At 39.7% G+C, this 14,031-nt stretch overlaps 1 protein-coding gene across 6 annotated transcripts in view; it reads left to right on the top strand.

Moving 5' to 3' along the window:
- Positions 1–14,031, top strand: part of GTDC1 (glycosyltransferase like domain containing 1) — a 208,266-nt gene that overhangs the window by 42,444 nt on the left and 151,791 nt on the right. The gene's annotated exons all lie outside the window — the stretch shown is intronic.

Genomic DNA, 14,031 nt, shown 5'->3' with positions numbered 1-14,031 from the left:
CTGAAGTATGACTTGAGGGTTTCTGTATACACTGACCAGTATATTCCATGAAACAAGCAGCATTTTACTTCCATTTGATACTTTTCTGGCTGTAACCTGAAATCAGTGGGAGCAAGAAAGTGTCTGTGGGCAGAACTTTTACGTCTTGCAATTCAAGTAGTTCAGAAGCTTTAAAGTGCAAGAAACCACATGTAATGCCTTAAGAATCCAGCTGTAATTTTGAGAGCTGGAAGAGAAAACAGTGACTGAACATTTATTTCAGCTTCCATATGATGAGAGCAGTTCTCAGAGCCTGTGAGCTGCTGCTTGCAGAGAGTATATGAATAACAGAGCTACCTATTTTTACTGAGCACTGGCAAATGTAGGCTCACTTCATTAGAGCAAGCAGTACAAACAAGATGTGCTAACTTGTTTAAAAAAAAAAAGAGACTTAATTTAACTTCCTATGCTGATTCTAAAATAAGAGAAATAAAGTCATAGAAAAATCATGAGACTTTGACAAAAAGTGTAACAGTCATTTTGTCAAAAAAATCTTGAATCTACTTGTATTTTAGTAATTGTTTCTTTAACTTCAGTGGTCTGCATGTCCACTGAAAGCATCTTTGAAGTAGTTTTACGTGTCTGGGACAGTCTGGTTTGTCCTGGTACAGATTTGTAGATATGTGTAAGATGTGTTCAGGGTCTCAATTTGTGCTTAACAGAAGAGGACAGGGGTAGAAAGTGAGAGAAGGAGTGTAGAAAACCAAAGGTTGAAACAGAACAGGTGTAGAAGAGTGTTAGTGGACTTAAAGTATTCAAGAGCAGGGGCGGAAGAGAAGAGAAAGAAACACAGATTGGAGATTGGAAAGAGCACATGGAGTAGAATTGATGAAAGAGTGGATGACTCTTTACCGACACGTTAAAAGCGGTTTCCTTTTTCTGGTGGGAAGTTGAGATTTACCAAACAAGTCTAAGGAAAATGAAAAGAATGTGAGGAAATGAGCCTTGAGTCGTACTTGGGGAGGGGGAAAAAATCAAAGGTGAAGAGGAAAACTTTGTATTTGATGTGGTAAGATGCAGGAGGAAGAACGAGATTGTTTGTAAAGGTGTATGGAACAATTTGAGTGGGGAAGAATTGACAAAGAGGGAAGTGAGGCTGGAGACAAAAAATTGATGCAAGGGAGACATGAAGCTTTTGCTTCTGGAACAGTGAAGGAATGACTGTATTCAAATTGGAGGTTTCCTAATGAGGAGTGAAGCAGGATGGTGAAATAGAAGACCCTTTGAGGTTGTGAACCTATCAGATAGAAGATGTAGAGGATATACAAAGGAAAAGGTTGGAAGTGTGAAGGAAAAGATTGGAAGTGAGAGTAGTTTGAGACAGGAAAAATTGATAGATGACCTGTCAAGGTAGTAGCTCATATGCTGTATGTAAGTCAATTCTCTCTAGATTTTATTGTATTTATTAATAAGTTTAAAGAAAAAAGAAAAGATGAGGTGGGAGTAAGGAAAGTACATTGTGAAGTAATTAGAAAAGAAGGTAAAAGAATTGGGAAAAAATAAACGTTAAGAAACGTAAATGAAAAGAGGAAATCAGGGATTCAGTCATATGAGAAACAATTCATATGGTTTCAAGAAGTGTGGATTTTCCTTTTGAAGATGGAATTCATCAGCTAGCCAGATGAAGAGGATACAATTTTGTCTCATTTTCATAATGAAATAATGAAAGTACAGTCTGGGTAAAAGATGTATTTGTCTGCATTTTCTTAGAAAGGATGATGCTAATGATAAATTAATGCTGCTTTTCAGAATATTTTTTTCACGTGTGGCAAAATGTCAAGTAAAATCCTTCTGGTTTGAAAGAAAATGTGTATTGTGGTGGCTTGGAAGTAGGGATATAGGAGTCACTGCTCCTTTCTTCTGCTCTTGGCTTTACTGTAAAAGCACTGTTGGGAAATGGTGCAAATCACAATTTTTAATTCAGGTTTTCTCATCTGTAAAGTAGAGATAACAATAGCTACCTACCTCACAGGAGTGTTGCGAGGTTTAATTAAGGTTTGTTAAGCTCTTCAGCATTTTTGGATGAAAGCAGATAAATGAAACCTCTTGTTGTTAATAATAGGAAAGCACCAGGCAGAAGATGTAGTACGATTTTGGGGTTGGAGGGAGGAGATAGAACAGTTACAGTTCATGTTGTTTAAAGCATATTTAAGCAAAACAATGGAAAACTTTTGGTTAGAAGTTATGTAATTATTAGTTTTATGTAAGAATCCAAGCATTTTCTTACAATTTGCTTGTAATTTGAGCACGTAGATAGATCTAGTGCTTTATTTTAGAATCATAGGTTGGTTTGGGTTGGAAATGACCTACAGATTATGCAGTTCCAACCCTTCCACTATCCCAGATTACTCCAAGCTCCATCCAACCTGGTCTTGTACACTTCCAGGAATGGGGCATATTAATATAAGTTTAAGTCTCCTTTGACTCTGAAAAATTGAATAAATGATCTGCATTCCTTTTTTTCCTCTACAGTAAGATAAGTTCTTTATAGTGTCCCTACACGCACAAAACCAAACCAAGTATTTCTCTGTCATCAAACACTGTGTCAAAGTTTCTGGAAGCACTGAAGTGTTGTATTTGGAGGTTGTGGGCTTTGGAATAACAAGTCAGTAGGCAACAATAGTAAGAAATATATGAAATTCTGTGTGTGTGTGTCTACAGTGTGATTTAAGCAACCCTGTAATGTGATCGGGAGGAAGTTTTTGAGAAAATTGATGACAAAAGCAATCGAGTGAAATAGTGTTGAGTGATAAGAAAATCAGTGGGGGATTAGCCTTGCTAAACCTTGTTTTTGAGGCTTTTTTCCTATTCAGATAGGAAATAGTCAAAGTAACCATTCTATTTGCAGTCAAAGGAAATTTACTGTGTGTATTCCCCAGCACGTTTCTCAGAATCCACTGTGTGTGTAGACGCCACATTTACAAACGTAGTGGTGTGTCAGCAACATCCCAGGTGTCATTATAAATGTCAGCAGTATGCAAGTGGTATTTGTAAATAAGCCCAAACATGTGAAATGGTCTGTGATGCTCAACCATTACGCACCTTCAGTACATTGAAGCCTGGTGCTTGGTTGAGTAGCTAAACTAAATATCAAGTGGTGTTACACAGCTTGAAGAGAAAACCAGCTTTGAAGAGAAAAAAAGCAGACTTTTTTTTTTCTCAGTCGTTTTGTTAATGCCCAAGAAGATGCTTCTGTGAGTGTTAAGAAACCAACTGTCTATAGACTAGGAAAAAGCATTTATGGGTGTCTCTTGCCCATACTCATTCAGAGCTTCAATGGGAAGGCAGAGTGCTGCAGCTCTGAAGAGTAGCTTGAATCATCTTCATGAATATTGCCCTCTCCAAGGATATTGGCATGCAAAACAGACTTTGTTCATCTTGGAGGATTTTGAATGCACCTCACACATGGCTTCTTAACCATTTTGAGATGAACAGGCAGAGTTGGGATTAGGTTCTTGTCAGCAGAAGCAAACTGGTGCATGATCAGTGCTGATAGGTGGAAGTAATTCCCTTTTCCCTTCTCAAAACATTTGTGTGCCATTGTTTAACTTGGGTACCCTGTCTGTGTTTTTTAATCACCACATATATGTGCTGCAGGCAACTTATTCTTTCACTTCCTATCCCTTCTGCTTCCCTCTTAATTATATTTTATCTTCAGTAGTGCAAGTGGGAGAGTGAAGTGCCTTCCAGTTCTACTTCTCCTTTAAATGTGGGGCTAAACCAGTTTCATAAACACTTTCAAGTATCTACAGCCCACAGAGCTTTGTGGCACCAACCTCTGTTTAAAGACTGATGGGAAGATGGCATCTGAAAAGATTGGGAAAGATAGGCATCTTTTACTCTGTAATAGTGTAAGAGCCACGTAACACCTGCCTTGGGTTTGGATGCACTTTATGAAAGGGATTTTAACACAAACCTGTCTTCAGTTATCTATTTGATGTTATCTCCATAAGCAAAGCACTTTCTAACATGTAATCTAGCTCTGCCCTCTGGCAGTGGGAAGCCATTCCCCCTTGTCCTGTCCCTCCATCCCTTGTCCCCAGTCCCTCTCCAGCTCTCTTGGAGCACCTTTAGGCACTGGAAGGGGCTCTCAGGTCTCCCTGGAGCCTTCTCTTCTCCAGGTGAACACCCCCAGCTCTCCCAGCCTTTCTCCAGAGCAGAGGGGCTCCAGCCCTGGGAGCATCTCCATTGCCTCCTCTGGACCCAGTCAAACATGCTCACGTCTTTTGTATGTGAAAAATAATAACAAAGATTGTAGCTGTGGCACTGCTGTGAGTCTGATTGCATGTGGAACAAACACTGTTGTGAGGGAACCACTGCTGTGATTTCAGAGGTATTTCCAAGCTGTCCACATGCCGTTGTTCTTCAGGCCTCCGAGAGCTGCTTATGGCTGCTGTGAATGCTTAACTGATGGCATTGCCAAAAATTTCCCAGTGGCCAGAATAACTGCACAACCCTGAAGTCTTTAGTAGGAGTCAGAACAGATCTTTAACTTGCTGGCAAAGCTTGTGATCTTTGTGGCTTTGAAATGAAGAAGTGGGAATATTAAGCACAGGCCTTGCGTGCGTGAGGTGTGAGCGGTTTCTTGTGTTGGCTTGTAATGGTATTTCTGGCATTTCGTTGTATCAGCCGTGTCAGTAAGAGCACCTACTAATAGCCAGCTAAACTTTAAATAGTCAGGGTCTTCCAGTAACAACCTTAAAGTAGTTTCTCAACTCTGAGCTCTGCAGTGAAGATGTTTTTCTCTGCACCCATGTAGTCGTGGCCATTGAAACCATGCTTGATATTCTTGGGCTCCCAATCCCTGGAAGTGTTCAAGGCCAGGTTGGACGGGACTTGGAGCAACCTGGGATAGTGGAAGGTATCCCTGCCCATGGCAGAGGGTTGGAACAAGCTGATCTCTCAGATCCCTTCAGTCCCAAACCATTCTTAGTGTTTTACCAGCGTGCAGGAGGAGCAGGCTGAGTTCTGCAGGTTATCTGGTGGTACAAATGGAAGTAGCTGATAAGTGACAGCATAATTTCAGTTTTCTTGAACAGGATGTTTGATTTTGATAAGGATTTTCAGATTTTGAAGAAAAGCTTCATGAGCGTGGCCAGTTGACTCAGGCAGGGTAAATGCTTTTCAGACTCTTAATACTTGGGGTAGGTGGAGAAGGGATTCTCAAGTGACCCTAAAGCTGAAATCCTAAGTGAGTTGTACTGATTATCTTCATGATTGTAATAAGTAAAGTTAAAAAAAAATCCCTGGTTTTAAGTGTTTTTGTTAAAGACTACAGTGCTGATCACGGGTTATAGCCAGATTCTCTTATGTGCAATAAAAGCCAAGTTTTTAAGGCACAGGCTTTCTGAGGGTGGTGATTTAAATGGCACTTTTCTAATATCAGCCATCTGAGCAACTTCAAGGAAAAAATTTACATCTTGATGTCCTCCATGCGTGTCCTTGCCTTGTTTTATCTGTGGCACTGTTAAAAAGGGCCACACTTGTTTCATGTCTGTTAAGGTCTCCCCCAGACATGAGTATTTATTCATTTTGCAGTATCTGTTTTGAAAACATCAGCTCAGAACCTAAACTTGTTTACAAAACAACCAAAATAACCTTCCAAAACAGATTGTTTTGAGCTGCTTGTATATCGCTTTTATTCATGGAAAACAAATATTTCCTGCACTGCTCACCATTTCAATTGGCAGATGATACCAGACATGTTTGTTTAACTCGTGTCAGTGTTTTTCAGCTTTCTGCAATGTGTGTATCCATAGATACTTCCCAGTGGAGGAGGTGGACCCCTTAACTTTCTGATGCTTGTGAAGTAAAATAAAATGTATGAATATGCTTTTCTTCATTGCTTTAAGCCACTCCTTGAAGTGTTTTGCTGGCTCTGCAGACAACAGGATGGAAACAAGTGACTTAAGTCATTAGATTTGCTATTCTTGGGTCAGAAGAGATGCTGGGGAACACTTGCAGGGAGCTGTCAGAAAGCATTTAGGCCATAATCCGGAGCCTTTCATATTTCTAGAGCCCTTTCAGAGGGCTTAGTGAAAACTTGATAGGAAAATTATTTACAGGAAACAGGATGCTGCACCACTAAATCAAATTGGCAACTCTCATTGCACTAGATTTATAAATTGATGTGGGTAACACATCTTCTGTATGTCAAGTTGGAAATAGGATGTAAATATTCTTAACATGGGAAAAATATGTTTAGTGCTGTATGAGGCCCTTATTCAATGTTGTGGGATGTTTGCTATTGAATCTGAGAGCTTTCGAGGGGCTTCTGAAAGAGATAACGTGGTGCTGACTGCACAGAAGTTAATGAGATGTATTTTTGTTCCCATAACTTTATAGCATGAAGTGTTGGTTCAGCTCTCTCTGGAGATGGCAAGAGTTGGGCAAATGGAAAACCAAAAAATCATTTTATCTGTTGGATTTTAGTACTTAATGTTTAAGACTAAGGACTTCTTTTGTGCAGGTAACATTACAGCCCTGAAATTACTTACTGCATCACAAGACCATCCTATCCAAACTGAAGGAGGAATCTAATACTGAAATGTTTTTTCCTGTAAACACAAAAAACCCTGATGATTTATTCTTTTCACTTGGTTAAGGGTTTCGTAGTTTGGCAAAATAATCATGATAATAATTTTACATTGCTTGTGTTGCAGGTCTTTAGATGAGTAACATGGTAGATACATTTGGTACCTCTTTTGAAGTTGAATTTAATTGGTGGCCTTCTCTGAACTCACTCCAGCAGGTCCACATCTCTCCTGTCCTGAGGATCCTAGAGCTGGATGCAGCACTGCAGATGGGGTTTCACAAGAGCAAAGGGGGACAATCCCCTCCCTCCTCCTGCTAGGGCTGCTCCTGGTGCATCCCAGGATAGAATTGGCTTCCTGGACATCTGCCCCCCAGTAATACTCCTCTGTGTGGGACCCATCCCAGATTTCACAGCTGAACTCCATTTGACAGTAGGTCTCGTTCCATCCTTTTTGCGGACTCAAGGTGTGACTGAAGATGCAGATCCTTTCATCACATATTCAAAGGGATACCTTCTGACTGTAAAATAAATCTGGCTTGTGCCCACTCAAAAGTTGCTGCCAAACATCTCAGCCTAACGTTTCAATTCATGTCTAAATTAACTCTTGCAATTCTATGTTTTGTACAAGGGGGCATTTAAGTCCTAAATCCCAAATTTTGGTGATGCAAGAGTGATTTGCTATTCATTTAATGTTCTGCTGCTTCAAATTTGCTGGGGAGAACAAACCAGGTTTTTGATGTAGGGTGATTTTATTACCTCACAGAGCAATTAGTTAAAATATTTATAAGTGATTTTTTCAAGTGTATATATTTGTTCTTAAACTGGCCGTGAGTGCACATTGTAATTCTTACCTTTCTGTGCAGAAACTGGTCCGGAGCCCAGAGCATGTGGAACACATTTCTCATCATATTCCTAATAAATCGGAGGAATTTCAAAATGCCAGCCTATTATTACCAGACTGGGACTTTTTCTATAATAGGGAACTAGCAACTAATATGTCTCCTGTCAGGTTTAAAAATAGCGCTACATCTCCCATTACCACACCTATTAGTTCCCTCTCCTCTCCCAGATCCTCTAAATCAAGTATCCCTCATCTATTTAAACCTAATGTAAGCCTTCAGGATCATCAGTGGTAGCAAATTTGCAGCCATAGGTGCAGCACTGGAAATGATGAGTCCTGTAAACTGAGCCTTCAAGTGATGTGAGCACAGTCCAAATATGTTGGATAAAACCAACATAGCATTAAACAACATTAGGAGTTTCTGAATATATGTTACTATTATTCCAGACTTTTGAATTCTGTGGCAAATGGGAGCTTGTAATTAACTGTTAAATCAGAATAACTAATTTTCTCTCAAATAACCTTGTGCTTTTGGGTTATGCTCTCGTATTAGATCTGTACTAATTTTTTTTCTTTTTACTTTACCTTTTTTTTTTTTTTTCAAAAAATCCTGTTAGTGGCTGAATAGTTCCCCAAAATGATATAGAGCTTTTTGTGAAGATAATTGATTATTTAATATTTGCTGCTTGGCAGAATACTTGTGTCAACTTCCTTAAATCTCTTGGGACCATTAAAGGGAGGAGACAGAGGCACAAACTCTGTGGAAGAGTTAATCCAGTTTGCTGATGATAGGTGGCTGTGGCTGTAGTTGTTTCCCTGGCAGAGCATGGCCCTGGTTGTCCCACCACACCTCTTCTGTGTCTTTTTCATTCTCTTTTGGCTTAGACATCAAGAAAACTTTCTCCTAATTAAGTATAAGCAATATTTAGTTTGCCTTTGTTCATCTGAACTCAAGAAAATAGTTTACTGACTCCTTAGTATCCCTCATACCCTGTCCTGAGCGGTACATATCCCATATATACCACTTAGTAGGTCAATTAGACACATGGAAAATAAGTTGTGTTTTGTAATTGCTCTTCCCAGTGCACTGGGAATCAGGATATCAGTCAGTGAAATCTCCCTGAAAATATATCTTTTGAGTGCTGTGCTCCAAAGGGGGATGGATGCTTTCCCACCGAGGTAGTGTTGGCTGTTGTGGTTTTGAGTTAACCATAAATGTGATGCACAGATGTTTTTCTCTGCTGGAAAAAAAGAATAAATTGCAATAATTTATTCAATATAGATAAAGATCTTCAAAGATGTTGATTGAGGATGGGTAGAAGTATAGACACAAAGTATTTATGACAGTCTTAGACTGTGTCAGGGAAGAAGGTGAAAAGTGAGTTCTAAGGATTAATTTTTTTCCTTTTTTTTTGTAGCTGGAAATAAACAAATTTAATTTACAGCAAGAAATGATGAAGGTCATTAGTGCCTTTGCCTAGATGAAATAGTAAAACAATTTAAATACTGAGTTTTAAAATGCATACTCTGCATATGCATTAGCAACTTTTTCCTAAGGATTTATAGCATTATTGTTAACTTAACATGCACAGGGTAATGTGCAGATTTTACAGCATGTTACTTTCTAAATACATAAACTCCAAAAGGAGCCTTTACTGCCTCTTTTGTCAGGGTGTCTCTGGATTGATAGCCACAGGACATCTTTAAACTCCAACTTCCAATTCCTGCTGCTCCATTTCAGGGTTGAAAGCACAGATGTAAGAAACCAAACCTGGCGGTCCTCACATCTTGCTTTTTATTTAAGATCAAACTAGGTCTTTAAACATTATATTGTTTGCAAGATCATGGAATGGTTTGGGTTGGAAGGGACCTTGGAGTTCATCTTGTTCCTCCCCTGCCATGGGCAGACACCTTCCGCTATCCCAGGTTGCTCCAAGCCGCCTCCAACCTGGCTTTGGACACTTCCAGGGATGGGGCAGCCACAGCTTTTCTGGGCAACCTGTGCCAGGGCCTCACCACCCTCACAGGCAGGAATTTCCTCCTAATATCCAATCTAAACCTACCCTCCTTCAGCTGCCCTCCCTTGTCCCATCGCTGCGTGCCCTTGTAATGTAGATCCTAAGCACAGTAAAAACTAGATGTGGTATTTCGGTGAGACAAAAGCAGGCAGTGCAGTCGTGCAGGTTTCAGTGCACAGAGTGTGCAGCAGCCTTGATACCTGCAGGTGACAGTAGTTTTTGGTATTCTGTAGGTGTTTGCAGCTCTCAGGTTGCACGCAGGAGGCAGATTGTGGTTTATGGGTGCCACCGGTAAATTAGCACTGGTCCTGCTCCACCGTCCAGATAAAGGTGAACGATTCTGGTTTACCACATTCTCAAAAGGAGGAAAGGATTTCGTGCTTTTTCCAGTTGATTATAGAAAAGATAAATTGTCATTCTCGCTTATGCAGTTTAGTAATGACAAACCTCAAGAGCTGGTACTTTTGGGTGATCTAAATACGGGTTAAATTTTGGTCAAACCTTAAAATGTGATTGTGTTTAAGGTACAGCTCCGAGGTTTCGGTGAGTCACTGTCATGAGTGGGAGGGTAATGCAGGCTCTTTCAATCTGGGTTTGTGTGTATGTATATACCACATCCCCCCTTCAGGTGGGTGCATGTTGTGGTGCTGGGAGGGAGAAGGGACAGAGGAGGAAAGGTAAAGACCCCTAATAGACCTTTGGAGAATCCCATTTTATCGCAACGTGGAACATGGAAATTTTTTACCTGTATTAGGTGTTGCAATGCGTTTATGTGAAATCATCAAAGGTTTTAAGTGTGTTTGTGTCCACAGTTCATACCTGATGGGTTTTGTAGTTGGTTGAGTTCTGAGGTACTGAACCACGTGTGCTCTGGATACGGTGGTGGAATAAATTTCTCATACGTGTGGGACTGTGACCGTTAAAACAATCATTACTGAAACCCTATACCTTATTTCCTGTAACCAATAGCAGCTCTCTACCTATGGAATATATTAACAATTATTCCTTTGGGTTTGGATCGTTGCTTAGCTATTTTGTTGGACAGATATTTAAACATGATCTGTAATTTATGTTGTCTGAATACGTCAATGAACAGAGCTAATTATGGCTTTCTGATGCGAGCTGTGCTGATGTTTGTGAAACCACACTTCTGTTTGTAAGACAGAGGGGACGTGTGTTCTTTAATAAATCATGGAAAATGATGAGTTTTCTCTACCTAGGTTGGTTAACAAAAATACTTGAGTTGGTGTTCACCTAGAGTTTAAAGAGAAGCCATGGTTACTGTGGCTAGTCAAACAATTAATTCGTCTGTGCTTTTAAATTTTTATTTATTACTCTGTATAGTATTCCGATTTTCTTTTAAAGGGAAATTATTAGGTCAAACAGCAGTGGCCCTTTCAGGGAACTCCATCACTTGTCCTGTTTCTGCAGAGTGCTCACTGTTGGGTAGAGCTGCAGCAAGTCACAAAAGTCCTGGATGAATGTCACTGTGAGGGGCTGGCGTTGAGACAGCACCTAATTACCCACCTACACTTTATGGTACTTCAGTATACCTCTGTATGAGTCATGTCATTTTGACACTGTAAGCACTTGCAAGGATTTTTTTTTTTAGTTTCAGATAGTTTCTTCTCGATGTATGTGCTGAAGAATGTGCTGCTCTCTGTAGTAAAGCCAGAGTAGGAAATATTCAAAGCAAAGGATCCTGCAGGCCTGCGGATTGAGCTGTTTGAGGAACACCCAGGATTGCTGGCTCCAGAGAGGAAACACTGTAATGAGAAAGGGGAAGCAGTTCTGTTTTTCTAATATTTGTTGTTTTCTTTGAAATGGGGAAAAGAATACCTGGAGTGATTTATATTTAATTGAGGATTGCATTCCATCAGATACGGTGAATGTTCTCAGGCCATTTATCAGCTGTGTCTTTTGGAGACCTCTGAGGAGTCTATGGGACGTATTTACCTTAACTTGGCTGGGTCAAGGGAAATAAAGCAAAAATAATAGCTGTTATTTTTGTATGTGAACAAAACTGGAAGTCATGTGGTGAAATATGAGGTAAATGACTCTGTCCTACCTCCTCTGTGTCTTTTTAAATACAAAAAATTATTAGTTATATGTAATATAATTTCCTTTGTATTATCAGTGTATCTTTTTAAAACAGAAGATTTATTGACTTTTTCATTGCTCCGTCTTAGTCAAGCCCTGAAGTCAATGTGAAATATACTGTGCTGCCATTGTCCTTTAGTTTCATATTTAGGCATTATCTTGTTAAAAAAACCAAACAAACCAAACAACCAAAAAAAGAACAAAATATACCCTATACTGCTTTTTATATAATATTATAACATTTTTTCTGAATCAAGTATGATGTATATTGTGAGTAATATGCAGAGAGGTCACACAATGCTAGAATCCTACAAGTGCTCGTGAGGATTTTAGTGAGCAGTACCTGCATTTTTGAGGAGTGAGTTTTGTAAAAACCTTTTGAGCTTCAGGTCATCTCTGAAAAATGTGTCACTGCTGATTTTCACCCTCACAGGCTGCTACCATGGGATCTGCAAGTGTTATTGTGAAGAATTGCATGGGAAGAGCCATCTAACACCCACTCCACGACACATCCACAATTTCAGCCCAGTTTCCCAATGTAAACAGCCAAAATGTATGACAGTGTTCCTTTTAATGTTTGCATGTTGCGGTTTTGCTAATAGATCTAAAGGTAGGTAGATGCAGAATAACTAAATGTCAGGGTCTTTAAGCAGGGAGGAAACCTGAGAACTGAGAAAGTCTCTTACCATCAGCACGTACAGTCATTCTCTGTCCCCGTGAGGGATGTGCAGTGAAAACTGGTGCAGAATAAAACCAGAGAGCACAGTGTCGATTCAGCTAAACCTGGTGATAAAACCAGTTTCAGAACTATGCTGAAGTGTGGTTTGATCAGATACTTCATGAAAAAAAAATGCTTTATTACTGGTACTGCTAATGACTTGTAAATTAGCTGCAGCCCCTCCCTGAGTGACTGACTCGATGGCATTTACCAACTTTTCTCATACCCCTTTTTTAGGGGTTGAATTTGTAAAACACTTCCCTCTTAGTCCTTTGAATTAAATTTTCGGTGACATTTGATGACAAGCGTAGCATGATTAATTACAAATTGTTCTTTAGGTGAATAGTGCAGATTCTAAACCACAGCTTGTGTTTTTATAGCAGTTATTACCCTGCAGGCTCCAAAAGGGCTTTGGAGGAGAGACTATGATTTTGGTTACATCATTGTAAATTCAGAGAACGTCAGTGATCTCAAAAGTGTGATTTTTTCAAAATTAGGTCAGTGGAAAAGAGATCAGAATCTGTTTTGCTACCTGAAAAGAAGCAAGCTCCAAAATGAGTGAAGTCTTTGCTTCCAGAAGGCTTTCTTTTTGGTTTTGCAAAGAACATATTTGTTATAAAAAATAATTTATTTGAAATATTATGGGAGAGTGAATAATAGAGCAAATTATAACCTGAATCCTGGGTGGATTATGGATAGAAAGTCTGAGCATGGAATATTTTTTCTCTTGCTGTAATCTGTAATGACCCAGGAGCTCTACATGACCATTTCATCTGGCACTGTGATGGGCCAACAGCTCAAAGCTATCTAAAGGTGTCTTACATTTTGTCTCCCAATTGAGTTGATTCAGTGTTTGAATTTTTGTTGCTGGCTGGCTGATTTTTTGGTAGCTACAGTGCACTTTTAAGGGTTTTTTTTTTCAAGATTTGTTTTCTCCCCTCTGATTACAGAGTACATCATATTTTTCACCTGATCTTGGGTTGAACTAAATCTCACAGTTGAGGTGATACTGAGATTTTCAGGAGTATGTAGTTCTCTGTTGAATTCTCACTTCTTGTCACCAGAGGTTTTGGTAAGATAAGGATTACAGTCTGAAACTACTAGAAATGACAGGTCAGGAAATAGATGTAAGGTCTTGCAATATGCAGCATCAAGCATGAATCCTGAGTAAATGAGTTTAACAGAGTCTTCCCTTGTCTGGGAATGGTGAGGAGGAAACCATCAGAGAGCTGGTAATGGATGGTGAATACCTTTCAGGGTTTTTTTTTTTCAGCTTTTTGTGTGTGATGGTTTTGCTCAAAGCATCTGAGAAGCAGCTTTTCAGTACCTCAGGCCTGTGACTCATGAGGGCGATGAGCAACAGTCACAGGGTTTTCATCTGTCCCCTCGCTTTGGGCAGCACGTTTTGCATCCTGTTTGTGAGCAGCTCTGTGGCTTCTCATCTGAGAGCTTCCTTAAGCCTCCTCTGCTGTTCTCTTCCACCCATTTTGGAGTACTCGGAAAAAATATCCTGCTTTATCTCCTGCTGTCGTTGCTGGGTAGTGATCCCAGCTCCCAGTGATGCAGGAGAGTCCCAAGGGATGCTCCAACTGTATCTCACCAGGATGCTTTCTGGCTTTAAGTTCCTTACCTAAATCATCTTACTAGCAAGTAAGAAGTGTGTTTGAATCTTTTTGTTTTCATTTTATCTACCACCAAGAAAAGGGAGGGAAATAATGAAAGTATGAATAAACTGCTCTGGAACCTATGGAAGAATTGTATGTGTTTGGGAATGAGTGTA

Source organism: Myiozetetes cayanensis, unplaced genomic scaffold (assembly GCF_022539395.1).
Source record: "Myiozetetes cayanensis isolate MyiCay16 unplaced genomic scaffold, myiCay2020 scf9, whole genome shotgun sequence".
NCBI classification, from domain to species: domain Eukaryota; kingdom Metazoa; phylum Chordata; class Aves; order Passeriformes; family Tyrannidae; genus Myiozetetes; species Myiozetetes cayanensis.
This window is presented reverse-complemented; position numbering and strand designations above follow the sequence as displayed.